The following is a 24,930-nucleotide window of genomic DNA, read 5'->3' on the forward strand; positions in this document are numbered from 1 at the left end:
GAGGGGGGGGGGGCAATTTAGATACCAGGAAGAGAGAGGGGGGAAAAGGGGTCGGTTCCCTCTCTTCCTAACCTGTTGCAGATAGGAGCAAGGGGATGTTAGCTAGATTCAATATGAAACTGGAATGGCCTTCATACTAGTGCTGGAGGTTCCATAGGAGAAACATAGTATGCCTCCCTTTCCATCTGGCTGGAAGGGTGACATATACTATTTCCCATTGAGATGCTGCCCTGGAGGACCCAGTTTTTCAAAATACTTTGGAAAAGTTTATATAAAGATGAGATTTTTCACTCAGTATATATTTGGTCCCTCGTCCACCTACATATTGCAAGTCACTTGGAACTTGACCTCTCCATATATGCATTCCAATTTGATAATTCTATCTGTTTCCACTGTGATGTTGGCTTTAATTTTTCTCTTAGTGTTTCTTTTTTTAATTTTTCATTTTTGCTTAGGTGGTCTTTGGAGTCAGCTAACTTTCAAGAACGCTGGTATAGATCTAAGCTCATATAGTGATTTTTAACGTCACTGATGTTAAAATGGTAGCTGCCATTTTGATTATTACTGGTGCAATAGTAATTTTTTTCCCCTTATTTTTGGCTGCGGTGGGTAGCAAGCTAAATTTTTAAATTGTCAGTAAGGGTCAGGGCCTTGTTGTACAAGATGCTGTACAAACACTGAAGTATAGTCCTTGCATCAAATAGCTTAGTATATAAGATGAGCCTGCCTGGTATGAAAAGCAATAAACCTGAAACAAATTTATGGATGAATAAAGATCAATGTTCTCTACATTTATGTATTTTATTCCCAGACTACTTGTCCATATAGAACATTGCTGTAGTTGCTTAATACTTGTAGTCAGCATGAACCAGAGTTAGTGTCATGTATAAGTGTTACAATGTAAAATGTTTGTTCCCGAACAATAATGTAGTTGCTCAGTTGTCTTGATTGTTACCAAGCCTTCAGTCTATTTTTACCATTTTTTTTTCACTGTTCATATTTCTGTATGTCTGGTCAAAAGTTAGTTTCACTTCTTTTTCAGATAAGATCTTCTGTGTAGAAGAGACTAAGATTCTTCTGTTTAAGGCAAATAGGTCCTTCGTTGCTCTTGGATATTTAATATATGATCCCCAGAATGGTATACATGATAGAGCCATGTAAATAGTGACTTTGGAGGCTAATTGCTTAACAAAATGGTCAAACTTAATTTTTCCATACACTTGTACATCTCACGGAAGAGGGGATGATCGAGAAATTGAACGGAGTATAGGGATACAGTAGTGTCGCTGTACATCTAAAATATTATTTTAGTGATGGTCAGAGTTAATCTTTGCTAATGTTTTCTCTTCCTTTAATAATTATAATAAAAAAATTGGACTCATAGACTTTAAAGCCAGAAGGGACCATTGTGATCATCTAGACTGACTTCCTGTGTGGTTTCTTTCGTAGGACCTCTGAGTAATCTCTCTTGTAATATATATGGAGATATGCCTATCTCATAAACTAGAAGGTACCCTGAAAGTCATAGAGTCCAGCCTCCTGCCTTCACTAGCAGAACCAAGTACTGGTTTTGCCTTAGATTCCTAAGGCCTGGTCTACACTGGGAGGGGGATTGGTGTCAATGTAAGATACATCTACTTCAGCTATGCTATTCCTGTAGCTGAAGTTGCGTATCTTATTTCGACTTGCCTCCTGTCCTCGCGGTGCAGGATCAAGAGCTGTGGCTCATCCGTCGACTCTGCTACCGCTGCTCACCCTGGTGGAGTTCCGTAGTCAACGGGAGTACGTTCGGGTATCGATATATCGTGTCTCGTCTAGATGTGATATATCGATCCTCGATAGATCGATTGCTAGCTGCCGATCTGGTGGGTAGTCTGGACGTACCCTTAGTAGCCCCCTCAAGGATTGAGCTCACAGCCCTGAGTTTAGCAGGCCGGTGCTCAAACCATTGAGCTGTCCTTCCCCCCTCATGATAGCTCAACTCAGATTTTTACTAGGAACATAATTGGTACAATGGATCAGACTAATGGTCTTTCTATTGTATAATTTTGATATAAACATTCAAAGACTGTAAAGTTATTGTACCTTTTGCCATAATTTGCTTTTATTTAAAGAAAAAAATTCAAAGCACAAAAATAGAACTAATGGTAAAAAGGGAGGGGAACCAATGTCTGTCTTCCTGTTAAAAAAAAAAAAATAAAAAAAAATAAAAAATTAGCAATGAATAACTTCGTTATATGTACACAAATGAAGTCACCATATAATGTGACTTGTGACCCCGTCCATCTCGTTTCCCATTTGTTCTAATCCTCTCGTGAGTCACAAAATAAGATCTAGTCAGACTGTCTCTCAGAATCTGTCATATTTATGTGCTCAGTCATGTCTCTGAAATGAGACTACCTTTGCATCTATAGCCGCCTGTTTTGATATGTCTTGTTCTCATTTAGTGGCTGATCCACAGGGGGAGCAGCTTTCTGCTGTCTGTTTTTGTAGTTAGTTATTAGTGCAGAGCTCTGTGCTGATACACTGAAGATCACAGTTCAGATCCAGGTGATTGTTGAAGGAGTGGAGTTGCATATATAGAATTGGTAGGCTATTTTAAAAGAAACTAGTAAATTAGTTACACAGATCTACTTTATTAGGATTGCAAATTCAAGTACTATGAAGTTTAAAAATGTTCACGCAGTCTTAACTGTCTCCTCATGCATATGCAAGCTATATAGTCTTTTATTACATGATGACATGTCTTTTCAACAGGTTGTCTGCCTAATGTTGAGGGAATGAGACAACTATTCAGTATTTATTCTCAATATTCAGTGTATAGCCCCATATCATCTTTTCTTCATACCATCAAAACCTTGCACCAGAAATGGACTTCATTGGCTATACATTTCATACACTGGCAGAGCCAGATTCAGGACTTGGAACCTCCTCACTCTGAACCCTCTGTTCTTTCCTCCAAACCAGACTGTTCTGTGCCAGATTCACAGATGTCATTGGCTTCAGTTGCAGTTACAAGTGCTCAATATTGTGAAAATCAGGCTGAAGTTGGGCATCAAGAAATGAACATGGCCATGAAAATTAGTGGGTTTGAAAACTTTGTGTTTGCCCAAGAAATAGTGGCAAAGTTGGGAATAGAACCTGTTCTCCTAAGTGGCATTCAGCTGCCTAACTACAAGTCCATCTTTTCTCTGTGAAATCCCCTCATTCTGTCTACATCTTTGAACTTCTACAGCAAATTGGGGTATGGGTCATACAGACAACAGCCTCATTCACTACACAATCATGTTTCATTCAATGAGCATTACCTGTCCTGTGCTCTGAATGAGAAGGGGATCCTGTATGGAGAGAGAAGTATATGATCATGTAAGTAAAGACTCTAGCATACATGCATGCAAAGGGGCTAAATTAAGATTGCACAGGCAACCTTCATTCTGACACTTCCTAACTTTTGAGTGACTGATTTTTACAAAGTAAAGATTCTTTTTAATGACTATTTTGTATTTAAAATATGGTTATGTTCTAAAAATCTAGAAATAGTAAGATAAAGGCTACCTGCACAGCTTGAGCTTTGCCTCCTTGTGCATATGCATTGACAGTTTTCAGTTATGTAGTCACATCGCTATTTTTCTTGACTCTTGGCTCATCAGTGTACAAGCTGGGCAGAGCTCTGGGAGTGGGGCAGCTTTTTGATATCTATTTTATCTCTTGGATTCAATATGAATTCTATACTTAATAGTCTGCACATTATGTGAGTCCCCATCCTGAATGAGGAAGGGGTTCTGTGGGAAAGTAATGGTATGTTAGACACTGTATTGTAGTGCAGTGATTCCCAACTGGTGTGCCGTGGCATGTTGGTGTGCCATCAGGCCCAAACAAGTGTGCCACAGGATTTTTTTTGAAAAACTGCATGAGAACACAAAACTCCTTCCCTTGTGTGTTAATTTAGTGTCAAGAGTACAGAATGCAATCTGACTTTGCTGTCCAGGAGAAGGCCCCTTCAAATATTATGCATGTGTCACATTCCATTGAATCCTGCAGAGTGGGGGCAGGCAAGGGGGAACGAAGGGGGGAAGCCACCTTCTGATTGGCTGTTGGCCTCACTCCCCTGCCTTCTCCAGGGGCAGAGCAACCAGTCAGAGGTTAGTTTCCCTCTCCTACTCCCTCCCGTCCTGAGAGCAACAGGTCCTTTGCCCCTCCCCTTGCCTCCTTCAGCTGCTGGGTTGGAGGAAGAGCTCATGGAGCTGCCCCCAAGCCTGGAAGGGGAGTGGGGACCCTGCTGCACTCCCTCAGCATTGGGAAGGAGGAAGAACCCCAGGAGGAGGTGAGGTGGGGGCAGGGGTGCTGGAAAAAATTGTATAATAGGGGTGCTGTTGTCATTGAATCAAATTGTAAGCCCTGTATATGATGGAAAACACTTCAGTACCCCTCGCAATTCTAGCACCTAGGGGTGGGGGAGTTGGGGGGCAGAACTGGTGGGGGAGTTGGGTAGGGATAGGGGGCATAATTGGTGTGAGATAGGGGGTGTGTCTCACTTTCTCCACTGGGCATGCTTTTGTCCAGAGTTTTTATTTAGCTTTAATGTTTAGTTTCCACTGTTGAAAATGTTAATTCTGGCACAAAAGACAGCTCACGATCTAACATCTACCATGGTTGTTTTGACTGTAACTCTACTAGCCTTAGTCTGGATTAGCTCATGAATATTCATGAGTATTTGGAGACAATATGGTGTGCCTCAAAATAATTAAAGGTATCAAGATGTGCTGTGGTAGAATAAAGGTCGGGAGCCATGGTTGTAGTGCATTATGCTTTTGGGATATAGGTTAACATTGTTAGAGCTAAGGATACAGTCACAATTTTGGACTTGATGGCTTCAGTATACATCGTGGGTTTTTTTTAAACACAAGGAATTTCCAAGGTTAATGAAAAACATTCATTGTGTACAACTATGTGCTAGATAGTAGTAGAACACTTGACAGTGTGTGCACGCAGTCAAACAAAAGGCTCCCGAGGAACGAACTGAGGATCTTTCAGAGCCTTACTCTTTTTCATGTGAATATATGTAAAAAGGCAAGGCTCCTTTGGAATGTCTGTTCTGTTCCACTGTATATGTAATTCAGTGTTGGCAGTTTGTTAGAACTAACTAAACATAACTGTATGCAGAGTATACTTTTTTAAAATTATTAAAATTGTCAAATCAATGCCAATAGGGACACCTATGACCTGCCTAGAGCTTATGTCTCAGCCAAATTGAAAGTGTCTACCACTTTCCTTAGGAAAAACTAGAGCTAGTTTAAAAAAAAAACAAACCAAAACTCCATACTTAATGGCCATTTGCCTAGTTAGCTAAACTGACTGTAGCAAACTCAAGGGTGGATAATACAGTAAAACTGGCTAACTTGGTAAGAGTACGTGGAGATAGGTGTTACCATCTTTGACTTACAACTCTCAGAAAATATACATTGTCTACTGGAAAACTTGATTCTTTAGTGGTTAAATTTTACCTCTGTTCTGTAGTAGATATCTAATAGCCTTTTGTACACTGAGTTATTATGCCTTAGGGTTTCGACTCATAACAGAATTTGCCAAAACATCTACAAATATTTCGTTAGTTTAGTTTCAAGGTTTAGCTATTAAAAAAAACAACAAAAACCCCGAACCCTGTCAATTTAATCGTAATTACTTTCTCTGAATAATCGTATTTTTAAACTTGAGCCATTCATTGGGTCTACAATATATGACTAAAGGTAAAAGTCTGTTTCAAATGCTAGGATTCAATGGCTGCTTATCCTTGAATATAACCTACCAATTTACACAGGTTGAATTTGTTTATACTATACTAACACAGAGATGAAATTAAGCAATATTAGTAGTGAGCTGCAAAGCAAAAATGCAGGAGGAGTTGACCAGAGACTTGTTTGTTCAGCCTAGTTAAGAGACATTGACAATATTTAAAAAAATATTTTTGTCCCTCTGATACTTCTTGATACAGTGTCCTTCAGTGGATAGTGCACTGGACTTGGGAAAAACTGATTTTTTCAGACCAAGAAAATGCAATAGATCTAAACGACTTAGATTTCATTAAGACATTTGATACAGTTTCACATGGGAAATTATTAGTTAAATTGGAGAAGATGGGGATTAATATGAGACTTGAAAAGTGGATAAAGAACTGTTTAAAGAGGAGACTACAACAGGTTGTATTGAAAGGTGAACTGTCAAGTTGAAGGGTGGTTACTAGTGGACTTTTTCAGGGATTGTCTTGGGACCAATCTTATTTAACATTTTTATAAATTACATTGGCCCAAGAGCACGCTAATAAAATTTGTGGGATAATATGGTTGGAAAGTATTGCCAATATGAAGGAGGACCGGAATATCATACAAGATGACCTGGACAACCTTGAAAACTGGAATAATAGAAATGGGATGACATTTAATAGTGTAAAATGCAAATCATGCATTTAGGGACTAATAGAAAAAATTCTTCTTGTAAGCTGTGGATTTATTATTTGGAAGAGACAGAAGAGGAGAAAGACCTGGGTTGATCACAGGATGACTGAGCTGCCAGTGTGATGTGGCCATAAAAAAGGCTAACGTAATCCTAGGATGCATCAGGAGACGTATTTTCCAGGACAGATTAGGAAATGTTAGTGTCATTATACAAGGCATTGGTGAGACCTCATCTGGAATACTGTGTGCAGTTTTGGTTTTTCATGTTTAAGAAGGATGAATTCAAACAGAAACAGGTGTAGAGAAGGGCTGTTAGGATGATCCAAGGAATGGAAAATCTTGTGAGGGGAGACTTGGAGCCTGGCTTGTTTAGCCTAACCAAAAGAAGGTTGAGGGGAGAGATGATTGCTCTCTATAAACACATCAAAGGGATAAATACTAGGGAAGGAGAGCAGTTATTTAAGCTAAGTGCCAGTGTGGACACAAGAACAAATGATATAAACTGGCTGTCCACAAGGTTAGGCTTGAAATTAAATGAAGGTTTCTAACCATCAGAGGAGTGCAGTTGCAGAACAACGTTCCATGGGGACCAGTGGGGCAAAAACCCTCAACTGGCTTCAAGACTGAGCTTGATAAACCATGACCTCTGAAACTGTGCTGGCTATTTGAAAGTTATAGGTTATGAAAATAAACAGAATTAAACCACTTCATATTTTTTCAGCTGAAATATTGAAAGTCTACTTTATATTGCAGTACTTGATAATACTAATCCCTTAAGAGTAGGGATTTATTTGAGTCAGGACATCACTCCTTCCAAACTATTTCAAATCGCAATATTTCTAAATTGATAGATGTTAAATTTGCTGATTTTTATTTGCTGTAAAAATGTAGGAATTGATGACTTCCTCTTGCTCGTATTGCAGTACAGGATAAATGTAAGCACTTTCTCTGAAATACTTGTGTACATAGTATGCTATTGCTTAAAACACTCTTTGCTAAGTTATCAGGGAAATAGCCTTTGTGCTGACTTCTTTGCATTCAGTAAGTTACTAAGTGGATGATATCAAAAGATTTGCCTTGAAAGTGCTGTGGACTTCACTGTGAAAGTGTAGTGATCTCTTCAGACATAGCTTTACACCCTCTTGACTAATCATGAGGGTAGAATATAATTAGAAATTGTCCCTGTCTTTATTGAGTAGTAAAGAAAACCACGGCTCAGAGGTTAATTCAAATAATAATTAATATTGGCTTCTGTCAGGACAGGGTCATAATGAAATCTTTTGTCTGACGATTTTGACTGTAAAGTTGGATGGGTGCATGGTAGATAGGGACTCCAGTTTACGATTCTCTTTAGGATAAACTGAACATAATTAGCACCTAATTTTGATAAAATATAATTTAAGGGTCACTTGTACATGTTTATAATTAATATAGCAATTGACAATTAAAATTGTCCATATCATATCTGAGAATAAAGAGAGATTCAGTAGTAGCTTATTTGCTGAAGTGGAGATCTGAGCTATGAGTGATACTGGATTCTGGTAGGTAATTTTCTTTTGTTAGTGACCTGAGTGTTTTAATACAGGGTTGGGAATGGATCCCCTCCAGAACTTATAAAACCTCTTATCCGCAGCTTAGTGTTGGTATCTTGTCACTGAGTTAGTGTAATTGAAAACAACAGAACAGAGACTAATGGACAGCCAGCATTGTTGAAGGGAATATAGACTGTCTGCTGGAGGTTAGTGCTCTCAAAGACCCTTGTGGAGCTATCACTTTTAGGTGGCCAGTGCTGCAGAAATATTTTGGAGCCATTCATTAGGCAGCTGATACTGAAAAAAGTTGCTTTAGCAATTTGTTTGTTCATCTTTTTTTAAACATTTATTCATTACTCTTACATCACTGTGGTATCTTATATGGAATGCTGCAATATGGGAACTTTTTATATCTATCAGAGGGAATTGGTATAACTACTATAGTTAACTTATGATTTTTGTAGAAATAGCATTTCATAAAGCTTTCTAATATTAAAATGTTGTCATAAACACTTCGAGGTCATTTCAGGTTGACTTCATCTTCTGATGTGATACTGCAAATAGAACAAGACTTCTTCAGAAGTCCATAAGAACTTCATGCTTTCTAAAGCACAGCTTCAGCTTTCCCATGTTAGTTTTGTGTGCATTCTAGCTAATTCGACTTGCTCTTCAGAATCATTTAGCGAGGGACATGAACGTTATTTAAATGTGAAGGAGTTAGTGAAAACTTAATTTTAAATAGTGTCTTTCTTCTGTCTGACAGTTTCACAAAAACTCACTCACTTGGCCTTTCATAGTTTATATTCACAATGGATTGTGCCGTGTTCTCTTCAGAACACTATCCATTACAGCCCAGCATTAAGAAGAAACTCTTCTCTGAAGGTGAGAAGCTGAGTGGGATCCATAATCGACTCTCTAGAATTGAAAGAATACGAGACACACACAGAGCATAAACTTTAGAATATGACGTGCACCTCTCTGTATGACTGGGTATTATAAACTGGTCATCAAGATATTGATACTCCTGTGTGTCCTCGTGATATTTGTCAGTAGTGGCAACCCATGTTACTCTCTAGTTGCAGACAGCCTAAAAAGAACAGGTTGTAACTTAATGGTGGTAGTTCATCTGAAACCTCAGATACTTCCTGTGTCTCTCCCACATTTTTTTAAGTCTGTACAGAACTTAAAGGTTGAAGGCCTAAAAATTCCAAAAAGAATCAAGGGTAAGGGCTGCTAATGGAAGGTTTGAAGGTCCTTGGGCAAATCAGAACTGTTGCTTTGCAGAGCCTGAAGAAGGTGACCTCTTGGAGGCTGCAGGTAGCCTTTCAGTTGGCTACAAATGAGTTCTTTGATTAGTATTAAACTTCAATGGGACTAGAAGCCATGTTTGAGGAACTGGCAGACCTGGCACTCCTATAACAGAAGATGGGAATGCCTCTTCCTAAGTGAAAACTGACATTTCTCCAAAGACCTCACTGTTGACCTGCTTACCTCTTAGCTTCTGAGAGTTCTTTTCTCCAAATTGAATCCATCTGTTTCTTCAAACAAAAGGGTTGTTCCCTTTACTTAAGGCAGTTTTCTAGCTATGAAGGTTACCATGTCTGGTATCTTAGGAGACTCTTAAGGAAGATCAGGAGATAGCAAAGTACTCATTAACAGACTTAAACTCTCAACTCACCTTTGAAATGTGCCTGTGCCAGTCAGGAAAATATATCTGCAAGAATAACTGTAACTTGCCATTGGCAGAGTGAGAGATACTGAGCAATATGCCTTTTTCCTGAACTGGTCCAGATGTTTGTCTATCAGTGGAAAATAATGGCATGAACAATACTTTGAAGTTGCAGCTTGGAATGGAACTCAGGCTCTGAAGCCTAGGAAGAGGGGTAAGCTTGAGACCCCAAGCTGCAGCCCAAGTCCCAAATGTTATGGGAGGTCATACTCTCCCTTCTGTGTCCATTTCTTAAGCAGGCAGGACTTATGGGATTCAAGGTTCTTAAAATCTGGACCATAACCTTAAACTGGACTCCACTCAGAGGGGAGGCACAGGAGAGATTAGTCCAGATGGATTCCTTCTAGAACACATGCAAAAGCCCTAAAGACTCAGAGGAAGCCACTTCCAAAGATCCAGCTGGTAAAGATCTAGATGTGTCAATTCACAGGAGGCCCTGCCAGCTTCAGGACCTTTAAGATTTTAGGGCCAGATTCTGTAGCAGTGAAGGATCAAACCAGAAACCTAGTTTCTTTGGGATCCCTCATAACTAAGGCTGCGAGTTTGTCATAGAGGTCATGGATTCTGTGACTTTCCATGACCTCCGTGACATCTGCAGCAGCTGGTGCACCTGGCTAATGGACAGCTGAGGCAGCCTCTGCACCGGGTGCACCAGCTGCTGCTGGGGCAGTCTCGAGCCACCATGTTCCCATGCCCCACCCAGCAGCAGAGTTTTGGTGTGGGAGAGGACAGCGGGGTGAGGCGGGCTTTGGGCGGTGATTACTGGGGAGCTCCCCTGAACTGGTGAAATCCCCCTTGTTCAGCTGCTAGGTGTGGCCAGGCAGCTCTGTGGGCTGCCTCTGCCCAGAGCGCTGGCGTGGCAGTTCCCATTGGCCGGGAACAGCCATTGGGAGCTGTGGGGGCAGTGCCTGCAGGTGCAGGCAGTGCACAGAGCCTCCTGGCCGCACCTCTGCCTAGCACCTCAGCTAGGGGGATGTCATGGTTTCAGATAAGCGCTTCCCGGAACCCGCTTCACCCCATCTTGTGCCCCAATCCCCTACTCCCTCCCACACCCAAACTCTGCTGCCACTGGGGATGGGGAAGCTGTGGAGCCATGTAGGGGGAGCCTTCCTAGCGGGGGTCCCAGGCCATGCACTGCCACCTGCCCTGAAAGGAGCTGAGCTGCCCTTTCCCAGTACCCGCAGGGCCCCAGGCAGGCCTCTTCCTCCCTCCCCCGCCCTCCAAAAAAGAGAGAGTTTTATTCACTGACATTTTTAGTAGAAGTCATGGAGAGGTCATGGGCTGTGAATTTTTGTTTACTGCCAGTGACCTGTCCCTAACTTTTACTACAAATTCCCATGACTAAAATGTAGCCTTGCTCATAGCTAATACTTTCTCTTTGGTATTTGCATTCTGAGTCTGTAAAGGAACAACCATCTCAACTTGCAGAGAAGGGATCAAAGATATGGATACCAATGTTTCCTCTAACTTTTTCCATCCACGTGCGGAATTAATTTTGTGCACAAGTATGGCGGTGATGTGTGGCGGGGGGGTTTGAAGTGTGAGAGGGAGCTCAGGGTTGGGGCATAGAGTTGGGGTAGGGTTGCCAACCCTCCCAGTTTGGCCAGGAGCTTCCCAACTTGATCTCCTGGAGGCTACTAAAGCCAAACTGGGAGTTTTTAGGCCCCTAAAAGTCAGGCAGAGCTAAGGCAGGCTCCCTACCTGCCCTGGTTCCACACTGCTCCCGGAAGCAGTGACATGTCCAGCGGCGAGGGGGGTCTCTGTGGCCGGTGCAGACTCTGCACCTCCCATTGGCTGGGAACAAGAAGCTGTGGCTAATGGGAGCTGCAGGGATGGTGCTTTCAGGCAAGGGCAGCGCGCAGAGATGCCTGGCCATCTGTGAGCTGCTGCTGGGTATGCTGCTGCTTCTGGGAGCCACCCAAGGTAAACACCACCTGGCTGGAGCCTGCACCCTGAACCCCCTCCCGCATCCCACCCTCCTGCCCTGAGCCCCCTCCTGCACCCGAACCCCCTGCCCCAGGCTCAGCCTGGAGCCCCCACTCATACCTCACCCCAGCCCGGTGACAGTGAGCGAGGGTTGGGGAGAGCAAGTGATGAAGGGAGAGGTGCTGGAGTGAGTGGGGAAGTGACCTTGGGGAAGGGTGTTTGGGTTTGTGCGATTAGACAGTTGGCAACCTTTAGGTGTGTGTTGGGGAGTGTTAGGGCTCTGAGGTGTGGCTGGGATGAATGGTTTAGGGTGTGGGATGGGGTGTAGGACTGGGTGCGGGGGCAGGGGGTGAGGGCTGTGGCTGGGGTTGCGGGCTCTGGGGAGGCTCTGGGGGTGAGGGGTTTGGGGTGCAGGCTGCCCTTAGGCTGTGATAGGGAGAGAGGGCTCCCCCACCGCTCTCCCCCTGTCCCCCCTCCACCGGCCACAGCAGCCTGGGAACCAGGGAAGAGGTGCTTCTCTCTTGGCCACAGCAGCCTTACATGCCCCCAAGCTCCCTGCGCACCCCTATTCCCCACCTTACCTTACATCTCTCTCCTCTTCGGGCCCCTGTGGCTTCATGTCTGTGGGGCTCTCCTCATCAGGTGCACGGCCCTTGATGGGCTCCTGTGAAGCTGTGCAGGCACGCATCTTAGAACATAGCTGGATACTTACAGGTCTTGAATCTGGGCGCATCATTATTTCCTGATGGATGCATTTCTGACTGCCAGATTCAGCTGACCTGGGCCATCTCCTGAAGAAGAGAGTAGCTTGTGTCCTGGAGACTTTTGAGTCTGAGGTTCTTATCACCCCTTCAGACATTCCTTACCTAAACACTTTAAACTCTGGATGAGTTGGTCCTAAATGGTCTTTTATGTAGGGTATAACAAATATTATTTTTTCCCTAATTTTATACTTAACATCTCCCATAACGGATTATTCCTAGTAGATAAATCCTAAAAGCAAACTTAAACTAAATCAGTGGTTTGAACATTGGCCTGCTAAACCCAGGGTTGTGAGTTCAATCCTTGAGGGGGCCATTTGGGGATTGGTCCTGCTTTGAGCAGGGGGTTGGACTAGATGATCTCCTGAGGTCCCTTCCAACCCTAATAATCTATGATTCTATGATTCTAAACTGTGCTACGCTGTAAGTAAACAAGCTTTAGCAGAAAAAGCTAAAAAATTTCCATATCTAACTAAACACACGTAACGGGAGTGTTAAGTGTTGATAGACTGGCACAAAAAAGAACAGAGGGACAAGTGGAAGCTTTATCGCTAGTTCTAGGCCATGTTGTTATCCTTTTGGATTATTACTTTGAAAAGGTTTCACAGCTCATGCTATAGAGTCTTTGGCTCCTACAGAGGAGAGCTTCAGAGATAGCAACATGAAAGAAAGGTGAAGATTTTTTTTCCCCCTTAAATCTGAGAGATTTGAAAGATTTCAATAGAGGGAAAATTCCTGTGTGTGTGAAAAACACAAACAAACAAAAAAATGGCTTCCTAGTAGTGGGACCTAAACATTTTCAGATTATATTTTGTTTGAAAATGTCACAAGCTAAACTTAAATGGAAATGTTATTTTAAGATGACTGAGTAATCTGACACGAATTACAGTATAATATAATGTATAACTTAATATTTTTTTAACTCCAATTCTGCATATTTCTCTAGTCCTAAACTTATTTTTCTTCAAGCCTTTGCTGGGATTTATAGATAGCATGTTAGTGCTGTTCTACATTTAAATTTTACTTGTGTAACTGTCATTTGTCAATTGTCATTTTTTAAAAAACTGGTAGTTATACCACTATGATGGCATTTTATACTAGTTTAGTTTATTCTGCTCCCCAAACTAAAATACATTTTACTAGTATAAACATTTGCACTGGTATAACTGTGTGTCAGCGTGATGGGGATTTTTCTGCTTAACTATATTGGTATAGTTTAAGTGGCAAAAATTTCTAGTGCAGGCAAGCCCATAGAAATCCTATACTTGTGCCCCAACCCCTTGGGTTTACTCAGAGAGATTCTTCCAGAGGGCCACACCTGTTCTGTTGCTTAAACAGCAGTAGTGTGAAACTGATGTGAGCCTTCATTTTACTCTTCCTTCGCTAGCATTCACTTTTATAGTGGCATGTGGAGGATCAGCACAGAGGAGTACAAAGGCCGTCTGTTTGGTCAGCCCAAATCACCATGGATGTGATAAAGGGGACTCATTACCATGGCAACTCTCAGACAGAAAGGAATTTGTTGCTGTGTCCGGAAAATAGTCTGGTAAGGCCCAGTTCTAGGAACAAAGCAGCTTCCAGGGAGTGTGAGATATTTGCAAAAGTTGTATTTGTGGTGAACTGCCTTAAAACAAAGTTTAAAAATGAACTAATTCTGTCCCAAAGGAATCTTAATCTGAGGATAGATACATGTGTATGGGGCAGGAGGAAAGAGTTTCTTTCCAACTTCAGAGAGGTATAGCATGGTCAGGGATGTTCAGCTGAGAAAGCTTCCTTTTTTTTGCCTTTTTTTCTTGAGTACAGCTGGCTTTCCTGATGCATTTCCATGCCCACTGGGCAAGCAGCTAGTGATAAACTTGAATGGAGATGAAGTATCATCCACTTAAGGACAGACTGGGCATGGCACTGGACAGTAATACTGAGGGGAGTGGTCTCTGAGCACCCTGCGCTAGCTGTTCTTGGGATGAGACCTTTTCATGTCAAGAAATTATGCTCAAGTTCTTGAATACAAGTGACATGTTCTTTATTTTCCCAGTAAATCAGATATGCTTCATCTATAATATACTGAAGTAAACACTAAAATACGTGAATATTCTTAACTGAAGTTGTGCTTAGCATTGTTGTAGGTAGCACTTCAATTCTGTCAGCTAGGAATAATTGGTGGAAATGTCCTAAATTGCCATAATTCAGGTTGGAAGGCTTTAATGTTCCTATACTGACAATGTTTGGAGTCTTTACTTAGCCTATTAAATAATAAGTGTTTCCGTCACATATGGATCCAGAATGCAAGTATAATGTACTACACCTCCACCTCAATATAACGCTGTCCTTGGGAGCCAAAAAATCTTACCGCGTTATAGGTGAAGCGGTGTTGTATTGAACTTGCTTTGATCCACTGGAGTGTGCAGCCCCGCCCCCCCCGGAGCGCTGCTTTACCGTGTTACATCCAAATTTGTGGTGTATCGGGTGGTGGTATATCAAGGTAGCAGTGTACTTTCCAAATTTAAGATTGATGGCTTACCTGTCTGTATCCAGAATATCTTGAGGAGAGGTTAGAGACAGACAGCAGAATGACAGCATATTGTTTTGGCATGGAAATAAGCATAATAACAAATTAAATAGTGAACACAAACTATCACTAAGACTTTATACTATGCCATCAATGTTAGAAATCAGCAAATGTAAGAAATTGCAACAGCAAATCTTACTATTACTGGAAACAATCAGATTTCAAAGTCTGTTGCTATATGTACATGGTATGTCAGGTAAGTAATAATTGAGCCTATGCTAGGGTGTTGGGTGCTGTCAAGGTGATACTAGTATATCACCATTTGGAGGCTGCTGCTTTATACATGAATCAGTTGTAGTTCCATTCTGCTCCTCTGTTCAGAGATTTTTCTGGGAGATGCCCTTTTATCAGCTGTCTCGTACTTGGGATGCAGTGAACTTGTCTAGCTCTTTCTAGGTTTAACTTTTATTCCTGGGACTTTTTTTTACTTTTATTAAAGAACAAATCTGTTAAAGTATAAATAACTCTGCTGTTTATAACCTCAGTCTCCTTCTCTAGTTTTGAGACTACTTTCCAGACTGCTCCAGAAAAGAAACATTTCTTATTCCCATACAGCTGTTTGTTCCCACTAGAATGAAGCCACACTGCCCACATGCTCCTCTAGTGAGATAAGTTGAGGGGAAGGAAGTTGATTGTAGTTACTATGCGTGACTCAGTACAGTTACTCTATTTACTGTGTGTGTATTGAGACACTGGTATCAAACTTTCTGTAACAGTACTGCATCATTTTTTCTCTGCTTTATTTTACTTTCATGAGCTTTTTTCTTGTTGTCTCTCTTCTGTGCAGTTTTACTAAAATACCCTTTCCTTTCTCTTGAAAGCACTCTTGATTTGTTGTCTTCTCATTCTTATTTTTTCACCTGTCCTGTCCTTGCCCTTCTACATTTCTTGTGTTCCTCTGGCACTATCATTTTATTTCCCCCTCTCTATCAAAACTCTCCTCTCTGGTAAGCCTTTGTTTCTACTTATTTTTCTCTTTCAAATTCACCTCCCCGTTATATTTCCTCAGTTGCAGCTTCCTCTTTCTCCCCATTCTATTGTACTCCTCTTTCCGGAAGTCACACTTCTCTAGCTATCTTTCACTAGGAGGGGATAGGATGTCATTAACTGTTTTTTGCCATTGGGCTCTGCCTAGGTCTGTCTTTCCAACTTCTCACAGAAGAGAGTTGTGGGCTGGGAAAGGAGGAGTTGGCTAGACGATTCTGGGCAGGTGCTGTTGCACCTCATACCCAGCCATACACCCAATCTTCCCACTTCTGGGGCCTAATGAGTCCTCAGGTCAGCATGCAGCAAAATAGGGTTGCTGGGTGCAGGAAATGTTGCTGTTTTTTCTCTCTCAAAATTTAGAGAGGAGGGAAAGATGCAGCTTCTCTTTACTGTAAAACTCTGTTCTCCTTCTCTCTTCAGCTGTTCTTTGTTTTCCAGCTGTCACAGAACCCTCTGTTATGACTGCTGCCTAATCCCACTAGCTAAACAGAATTTTTAAAGGACTAGACAATAACCCAGATTACTAGAGCATCGTAAAAATTTCAGAGAGAATTAATTACGCACCCTTATCTCTCCCCACCCACAAACCTTGGCTGAGGGAAATACACTTTGTGAATAAAGTTCATGTTTTATGTCTGCTGTTACCTTGTCCATAACCTGCAGCTGTGTTTACAGGCAAATGCTATTGTTTTCTTTAAAGCAATAAAACTTGTATTCAGGGCCTTCTTTACTGTGCAGCATACTAGACCCAAATTATATGGCAAAGCCTCTAATATAAGCTACACCTGAGTTCATTGGTGAAGTGGGAATTAAGTGGCAATGTTAACTGATTAAGAAAGTATTTAATAACTTGCAGCAAAGAGCAGGGGCAGGCAGTTACAGAAAAGGCTGAACTCTTGTTTTGTGAGGAGCAGCGAGCAACTTGAAAGAAGCAGTGGACGGCTGAGGAAGGCAGTACCATGGTTTGTTGCTTCTAAACCATAAGGGAGTGAAGCTTGATTTTGACAGGGTTAGGGGTTTCTTTTGGCAGCCACTGCCTGCTTCTACTTTGACACTAAGGGCTTGTCTACACTTACATTTTATAGTGCTGTAACTTGCTGGCTTGGGGTGGTGAAAAATCACCCCGCTGAGAGCAGCAAGTCTGAGCACTTTAAAGTGCTAGTGTAGACAGGCTCCAAGTGCTCATGGAAGTGGATTACCAGGAGCACTGGGAGAGCTCTCTCCCAGCGCTCGTGCGCGACCACACTTACTCCTCTCCTAGGGATTGTTAATGGCAGATGGACAAAATGTAAATGATGTGCTCATTTGTGTAGTTTCATAACCATGTTATACATGAATCCTAATTGTAAATTTAAAATGCAATACTCTTTACCATTCTACTAATATTTTTAAACTAACCCGTGAGACTCTCTTAAAAGGACACCAGCTTAAATTTGATTTGCCTGACCACTTTGTGATTACTGTAAATGAAAAGTAAGTACAGTTTTTCTGCTTTTTTCAGTTTACTTTGGGCATTGATATCTCTTTCCGTAGTCCGTTTCGCTCACCTCAGTATTCTTGGAACGACACATGCAAACATCAACAGGGGAGTAGAAGAATCCTTGCAAATCTATTTGAAAGAAACTGTTAAATTCAGAAACTTGATTTTTTTTTAAAAAAATTGTCAATGCAAAAGTTGTTACTAATGTCTCTAACTTAGAATCAAAAAATAATGTGTATTTCTCTTTAACTACAATATGTAGCTTCCTACTTTTCAAACTCTTTAAAAAGAACATAAATGGACTTTTCCATGAAAACTGTGAAAATGTAAATAATGGGTCCAATGTTTGCTGTCCTTGTAAAATGTCATGTGAAGGTAGCAAGTCTTAGAAATAAAATGAATTGTTTTGTTGTAAATGTCAGCACTTCAAACCAAGTCTGGGATCTGAAAGTCAAGCTGTTTTCTTTTTACCTCTTGGATCATCATTAGTAATGGATTCTGAAGTACAAATTCTGCACTTAATCACACCTAGGTAACCATACTGATTTTAGTTGGGTTATCCAGGTGACTGCCTTCAGTGGGGCTGCCCAGGTGAACGGGAGAGCAGAATCAGATGCAGCATTTTGAACTTGGTTAATAATTCAGTTAGTTCATAAACCAGACAAGAATCTAGCTCTCTTTGCGATGTATTGGCTCTGCAATGGTAACAGGTGTGAAAAGCAGAAGAAAAACTGGAACTAAAATGACACGGAATACACACTACAGAATGGTTGAGCAACAGTGTCCTTTTTATATTACTTTTTTGACTGTACTCAGTCATTTTTCCCCCAGTCTGTCTCAGCTGAACAAAACTGCCATTGTCTATGTTGAATTATCATTGGCACAGTCACTTGACAGTCAGTTTGACCTAGAAAGCAAGAGTCTCTTCCCTTATTGTATCTGCACACTTTTAAAGGGCCAATTACACCATTTCCTAGAAGAATAAGTAAATTTACAGTATCATGTATATATTTCAAAAAATAAATATCTTCTGTTCCCTTAAGTATGTATCTTTAACTTCTTATAATTATGTTTAAAAATTTTAATTATCTCTAGAATCTTTAAGTGCCTCTATTAGCATGGTGCTATGGCATCCAGTTTTTAATTTCTGTGGGTAAGATTTTTATGGTCTTACTCATGGGTTTTTTCAGTCCTTTTATTAACACTGCTAGATATTTATATTTACACCCATATTTATGGTGTTTTTTTGGTAAGCCTGCTTTAGGAGATTGGGGGGAGGAGCGGTTGTTTAACAATGGGACACGGTGATCTTAATTTTCTAAAGTAACTGATTTTGGAGGCCCAACTTGAAATCCCTTAAAGGGGACTAATTGTCAGTACAGAGCACTTGGCCTTCTGAAAAATAAGGTTCCTTTAAAATGTATCAGGTCGGGGGGGGGCAAATGCGTAGTTAGTTTTGAAAATATGGCCCTCCTGTGCAAATTTCAAATTACTAGCTATAACCTTACCATAAAGTTATAATGAAGAAACACAGATTTATTAGCACAGATGCATTTCATCTGTTAGAAGCCAGGCTAATAAATCTGTTTCCTCATTATAATTGGTGGTCCTTTCTGGGCTTAAACTGAGTGTAAATCTCAGAAAAGGAAAGCGATGCTTGACAAATCCAGAACACACAACCCTGGTTTGCCAGTGAAATTGCTTGCCTAATTTTTGCATGGTGTTACTGTGATTGCACGTGTCAGAGGGCAGGTAGACCCCTAAGGGTTGAACTATACATGCAAATACCTGAATTATGCATGTAGTTTGAGGAATTCACATTTTGTGTGCACAGCTGTGCTGCTGATGGTTTGAGAAATCAGAGCTCAACTAAATCATATGGCGAGTTCCTGGACTTGTACAGAAAACACACAACCATTTTACAGACCAGGTTTATTGGGATTACCTAGCAGTGCAGAGGTTTGAGAACCGGCTAGTTTTATGATGGTTGTTTACAGTACCCTTCCAAGGAGGCCTGTGCAGATAGTCACATCTTGAATGGAGTGCTATTTAACAAAGAAATACAGAGAGCATGTCAGAATTCTTGCTAGGGCCAAATTCAATTCACATAATAAATTTAATAGGGGATTTGTTTTTTCTTGATGGAGCAATGCTGGTTTTATTACTGTCGTGTTAGAGTAGTGTCTAGAAGCTCTGATCATGATCTCGTTTGCTGGATGCTCTATAGAGATGAAGTAAAAAGATCATCTCAGCCTCAAGGAGCTTGTGCTATAGAGTTAGTTCTCCAGTAAATATAGAGATGCCATACTATTTGTACACTGTAGATGCTGTCTTTGGTTTCTTGGGACATACTTCCTCGTGGAGCAGAAACACAGAAGCCCAGAACATGGCAGTTTTAGGCTGTAGCTATGCATAGTAGTAGGTTCATTGTTGTACATAGCTCTGTTCATAATAAAGGGTTTATCTTGCTACTGGTCTCTGGTCATCATAAAAATACTACATGGTACCAGGAGTGCGGGGGCGGGGGAGGGCACAGTGTGCTGGAAGACCCTGTGAGAGGAGGTGGTTTGCAGTGGCTGCTACAGAGCCTGTGCAACTCCAAGTGACTCCCACAAACCCTGAGAATCAGGGGAAATGCTAAATATGCCTGGAAAGATTTCAAACAGTGATTTTGAGCTGTATGAGAGACATGGAGGCAAATAAACTGGAAGATGAGCAAAAGCATGCTCTTAAGTGGCAGGCACAGAAGCCCTGGATGTATACAGTGCATTCCATACACATGGTGATGGCGGGAGAGAGGAAACTTTTTTTTTTTTTTTTTTCAGAAATAACAAAAATCGTTAAGGATCATTGTGACATAGGAAAAATGTTACTGATCAGAAAGAGGTGTTCAGTGGACCGAATGAAGGGGCAACAGAGGAGTTTTATCACAGACTTAAAACTAAAAAGTCAGTCCTGTGACTATGGAATATTAAGACTCATTAAAGACCAGATTGACCTGTGGTGTAACAATAAAAAGTCAGTGAATAGTTTCTACAGGGAATGAATCAGATGCTAGAAGTGGTACTATATTTTTTCTGCTTCATAGCATATATTATAAATAGCCTAGAAAAAGGCACAGAACGCACAGATATGCTAAACGAACGAGGGAACATTCACCAAAATGAAGTAGGTCAAGGACAGGAACATGAGAAATAATAAACAATGCCAGCAATGTAGCAACCAACATGAGTATAGGAAATGCCTTGCATGCAGGCCAATAAGTAGAAATGGTAATAAACCCAACCATTATGCTAGAGGAAGCAGGAAAGTGCAGAATGGAATTCCGCAGGTGAAGAAGAGCTCCTTCTTAATCACAACAACGAAAGGGGCTGAAAACTCGAGATTGATTAATTAAAATGTGCACCAGTGGCATTTGTGTGACATGAGAGACAGTGAGGCAAGTAAACATAGGTACATCCTGCATGAAAAGTTTTTTTTTTTTTTTTTTTTTTTTTTTTTTTTTTTTTTTTTTTTTTTTTTTTTAAGGGTTGTGGAAGATCTTAGAACAAGAGCTGAGAAACATCAAGTGGTATAATTCAGAGTACAGAAGAACCAACAGGTTGGTTTCATTCTTGAGGACTTTTAGAAGGAAAAAAGGAGGCGGATTACAGCTGTCTATAGAGCTGAACAAAAATAAGAGAAGAGAAATTCCACTTCACTCCAAGAAGTCAATTGGCTTATATGGCAGGAGCCAGATTCTTCAACACATTAGATGCATCAACTGGCTAGCTGTATGTCCCATTGGACACTGAGAACTGCACTTTCAACACATCATTTGGAAGATATCACTTCCCAAGTCTACTTTTCAGAATATGTTTGGCTCCAGAAGTAGTTCACCTGACAATGAGTCAGATGCTAGAGGGTTTAGCAGGTGTGAAAATGTACACTGCTGACATAATTTTGGACAGCATTGCCATTGAATGACAGGCATAACTGAGGGCTAATATTCTGAAACTGAATAAAGTCAAATGACCTATTTGAGAGGGAGACCTGACCTTCAAGGGAATTTTCCTCAATGAATCAAAGATTCAAGGAATACTGATCATGCTGAGACCTAAAGGGAGTTGAAGGGCTGCTAGACGTAATGAATTCTCAAATTCATACTGAATTCTTGCACAGCTCATCTTAAGACATCACCACCACGGATGACTGAATGGGCATGGATGCTGGAGCATGAAAAAGTTTAAGTTAAAGCACATCCTGACACCAGTTACAGTAATAGTTTGACTCATTGAAAGATAGCAAACTCCCCACAGAGGACTGAGAACAGTACCACACAGTGTCCTGGAACTGAATGGTTGCCAATCTCAGATGCATTGAGGGCTACGGCAGCTACAGAGGTGATGTATGCGCAAACTGAAAAATAGACACTAGGTCTGGACTATGGTTGTGTGGAATTTCATGTCTTTCTCTATGGTCATAGCTTCAGAGCAGAAACTGGTCACAAACAGAACATAGAGAATTGCCCCCCAACAGTACAGCAACTGCTTTTGAAAATACAGAAGTATGGTGTGACCCTGGAGTTCCTTCCTGGCTGCCACTTATGAATGGCAGACATCGGCTTCATACGACAATACACATTCTGATGATCTGAAACAAGCCATAAACATATTTTTATTCACATATATCTCCAGGCATATGAGGATAAATTGAAGACAAACAACTAAAAATGAAATTCTGCAAGCAGGTATAAGTAGGGTGACCAGATATCCCCTGACTTTATAGGGACAGTCCCAATTTTTGGGTCTCTTTCTTATATAGGCTCCTATTACCGCTCACCCCCCTCCCGATTTTTCACATTTGCTGTTTGGTCATCTTAGGTACAAGTGATAATTAAGAGGAAAGAGCAACACTTCCTGCCTGCATATTCTAACCATAAAAAGAGTTTTCATTTATCTCAGGAGTGCTCTTCAAGGAAACACAGATTGTGGTTCCCACTATGATAAGGAAAATACTGGAATGAATACACGAAGGGCATCTAGGAATGACCATACTAAAAAGAGCTGGAGAAGTTGTATTCTGGCCACAGATGAATGGTGACATCAAAAGGTATGTCTATACTACCTGCTGGATCGGCGGGCATCGATCAATCCAGCGGGGTTTGTTTATTGCATCTAGTCTAGTTATTCACGTAGCTAAAGTTGTGTATCTTAGATTGATTTACCCCTCCCCCAAGTGTGGACCAGGCTAATGGTGATAAAGTGTGGAACATGTCAGAAGTACAGTAATTCCCAGCAGAAAGGATCAGTGATACTACACAAACAACTCACATTTCCATGGGACAAAGCTGGAATTGACATGTTCAACTTGAGAAGGCGTGAGGGCTTAGTTTAAAATGGACTCTTCTACCAATTTCCCAGAAATAGCCATGCTTGAAGACAGCAGAGCAGCAATAGTTGTTAAGCACATTAAATCTGTATTTGCACATCATGGAATTCCAAGCATAGTAATAACTAGGGCTACATTTTAGTCACTGGTATTTTTAGTAAAAGTCATGGACAGGTCACAGGCAGTAAACAAAAATTAATGACTTGTGACCTGTCCATGATGTATACTATATATTCCTGATTAAATCGGGGGGGGCGATGGGGAGGAATGCAGAGCCTTGTCTGTAGCCTGGCTGGAGGAGGGGGAGGGAGGAAATGAGAAACCAATGTGAAAGTGAGTTTTCCCCTTCCACCTGCTTTTATTACCTCAGGATTTAAGCTGTGCAGCCAAATGCTTGTATTTGTTGTGTATATTAGTAGGAGAGATCCCCTCATCTCCGGGGGCAGACAGGAACTGCCCCTGCCATGGTCAAACACACTCTCCCCTCGACCCCCTCCCCCCAGCTACTGTGAATGAAATTAACAAGGAGGCCAGAAACCTAGTCCTAGGGGCTGAACCATCAGGGAACAGCTGAGTTTAAACTATTCTTAATGCAGGGAGCAGGCTTCTCTTTCTCTNTCTGCACCCCAACTCTCAGCCCTGAGCCCCCTCCCACATGCACCGAAACTCTTGCTGCTGCTGAGGGTGGTGGTGGCCCGAGACTACCCCAGCAATGGCCAGTGCTGCTGGCACAGGGGCCGCTTGACCAGAAGTCCTGGAAAATAAGAGAATCCGTGATCTCTGTGACAAACTTGCAACCATAGTAATAACTGACAGTGTACCACAGTTGAAGAACAAGGAGTTCTGGGAATTTGCTAAAATGTATGATTTTCCTCATGAGACCTCTATATATCCTGAAGTCAATGGATTAGCTGAATGTGGAGTATACTTAGTGAAGAACTTGCTCAAAAAAGCAATGGATGTAAGAGAAGATACATATTTAGCACAACTCAACTATAGAGCTACAATGCTGCAATGTGGAAAAATCACCTGCTGAACTACTCTACAACAGATGTATAAATATCCAGTTCCAGATATGGGACAAAAACAAAAGATGCCTAAAGTCTGTGAATGTATTTTCCCAGTGGTTTCCTTACTATCAGACATAGTATTACAATAAGAGCAAGACCTATTCCACAGGTCAAAAAACTAAGACTCAATGAGAATTTGGCAAGATTGAGCACTGGCCAGTCAAAGCTACAGTAATTAGAATTACCTCACTCACACTTGCTGACCACAGATGAAGGCAAAATCTCAAAGGAATTGTAAGCATCTGCTCAAGATACCAGACAATTTGGCATATACAAGTGAAGTGACAGCAGACATGCAAGTTGAAAATAATTCACAAACTGACTGTAGTAATGACCATGAGAGAGAGAGAGAAGTGTTACAGTTAAGGAGTTTTGTAAAGAGGGTTTGGAGTATAGCAGACCGAGAAGATTGCTGAAACTTCCTAGGAGACTCACTGAGATATGTTAGGGTTGTGTCTAAGCAAGCTGAGGAGTTGTCATTTATTGTATTTGTAATAGTCTGATAGTGTGTTAGATCAGTCAGAAATTTTTAAAAAGGAGTTCAAAAAATGTAATGCACTATAGAGTAAATCCTCCAGTAGGTTAGAGGTGTCCTACTTCCTGTACATTTGTAGATGCAGTCTTTGGTTTCCTGGGACATGCTTTCTCCTGGCATGGAAACAAAGAAGCCCAGGGCAGTCGCAGGCTGCAGCTACACAGAATAGTAGAAAATGTTGCTACTTAGTCTCTATATCATTTCTGTTCATAATAAAGGGTTTATCTTGACACCGTTCTCTGCTCATTGGCAAATTACTATAGAGCTGACAATTCTGGTTATTGCAAGATGTGACATGTGGATGAAACAATGATTGGTGCATCAGTGAAACAACTTTTCCACAGTAGGTAGTACTTAGCTCACCATATGATTAGCTGTATTTTTGTGGGTATCGTAGCAGAGGTGATCTTTAAAAAGGGATCTGAAGGACATAAAGTGGCCTTGCAGAATTGTGGAGGGAGCTTTTTTCTGCCTCCATGAAGGGCAGCGTAAGAGAAGGCACAAAAGTATCTGAGGGGA

The 24,930-nt window shown here is 41.2% G+C and overlaps 1 protein-coding gene across 3 annotated transcripts in view; it reads left to right on the forward strand.

Moving 5' to 3' along the window:
- Window positions 1–24,930, forward strand: part of CHD7 (chromodomain helicase DNA binding protein 7) — a 187,941-nt gene that overhangs the window by 24,867 nt on the left and 138,144 nt on the right. The gene's annotated exons all lie outside the window — the stretch shown is intronic.

Source organism: Chelonoidis abingdonii, chromosome 2, assembly GCF_003597395.2.
Source record: "Chelonoidis abingdonii isolate Lonesome George chromosome 2, CheloAbing_2.0, whole genome shotgun sequence".
Classification (NCBI taxonomy): Eukaryota; Metazoa; Chordata; order Testudines; family Testudinidae; genus Chelonoidis; species Chelonoidis abingdonii.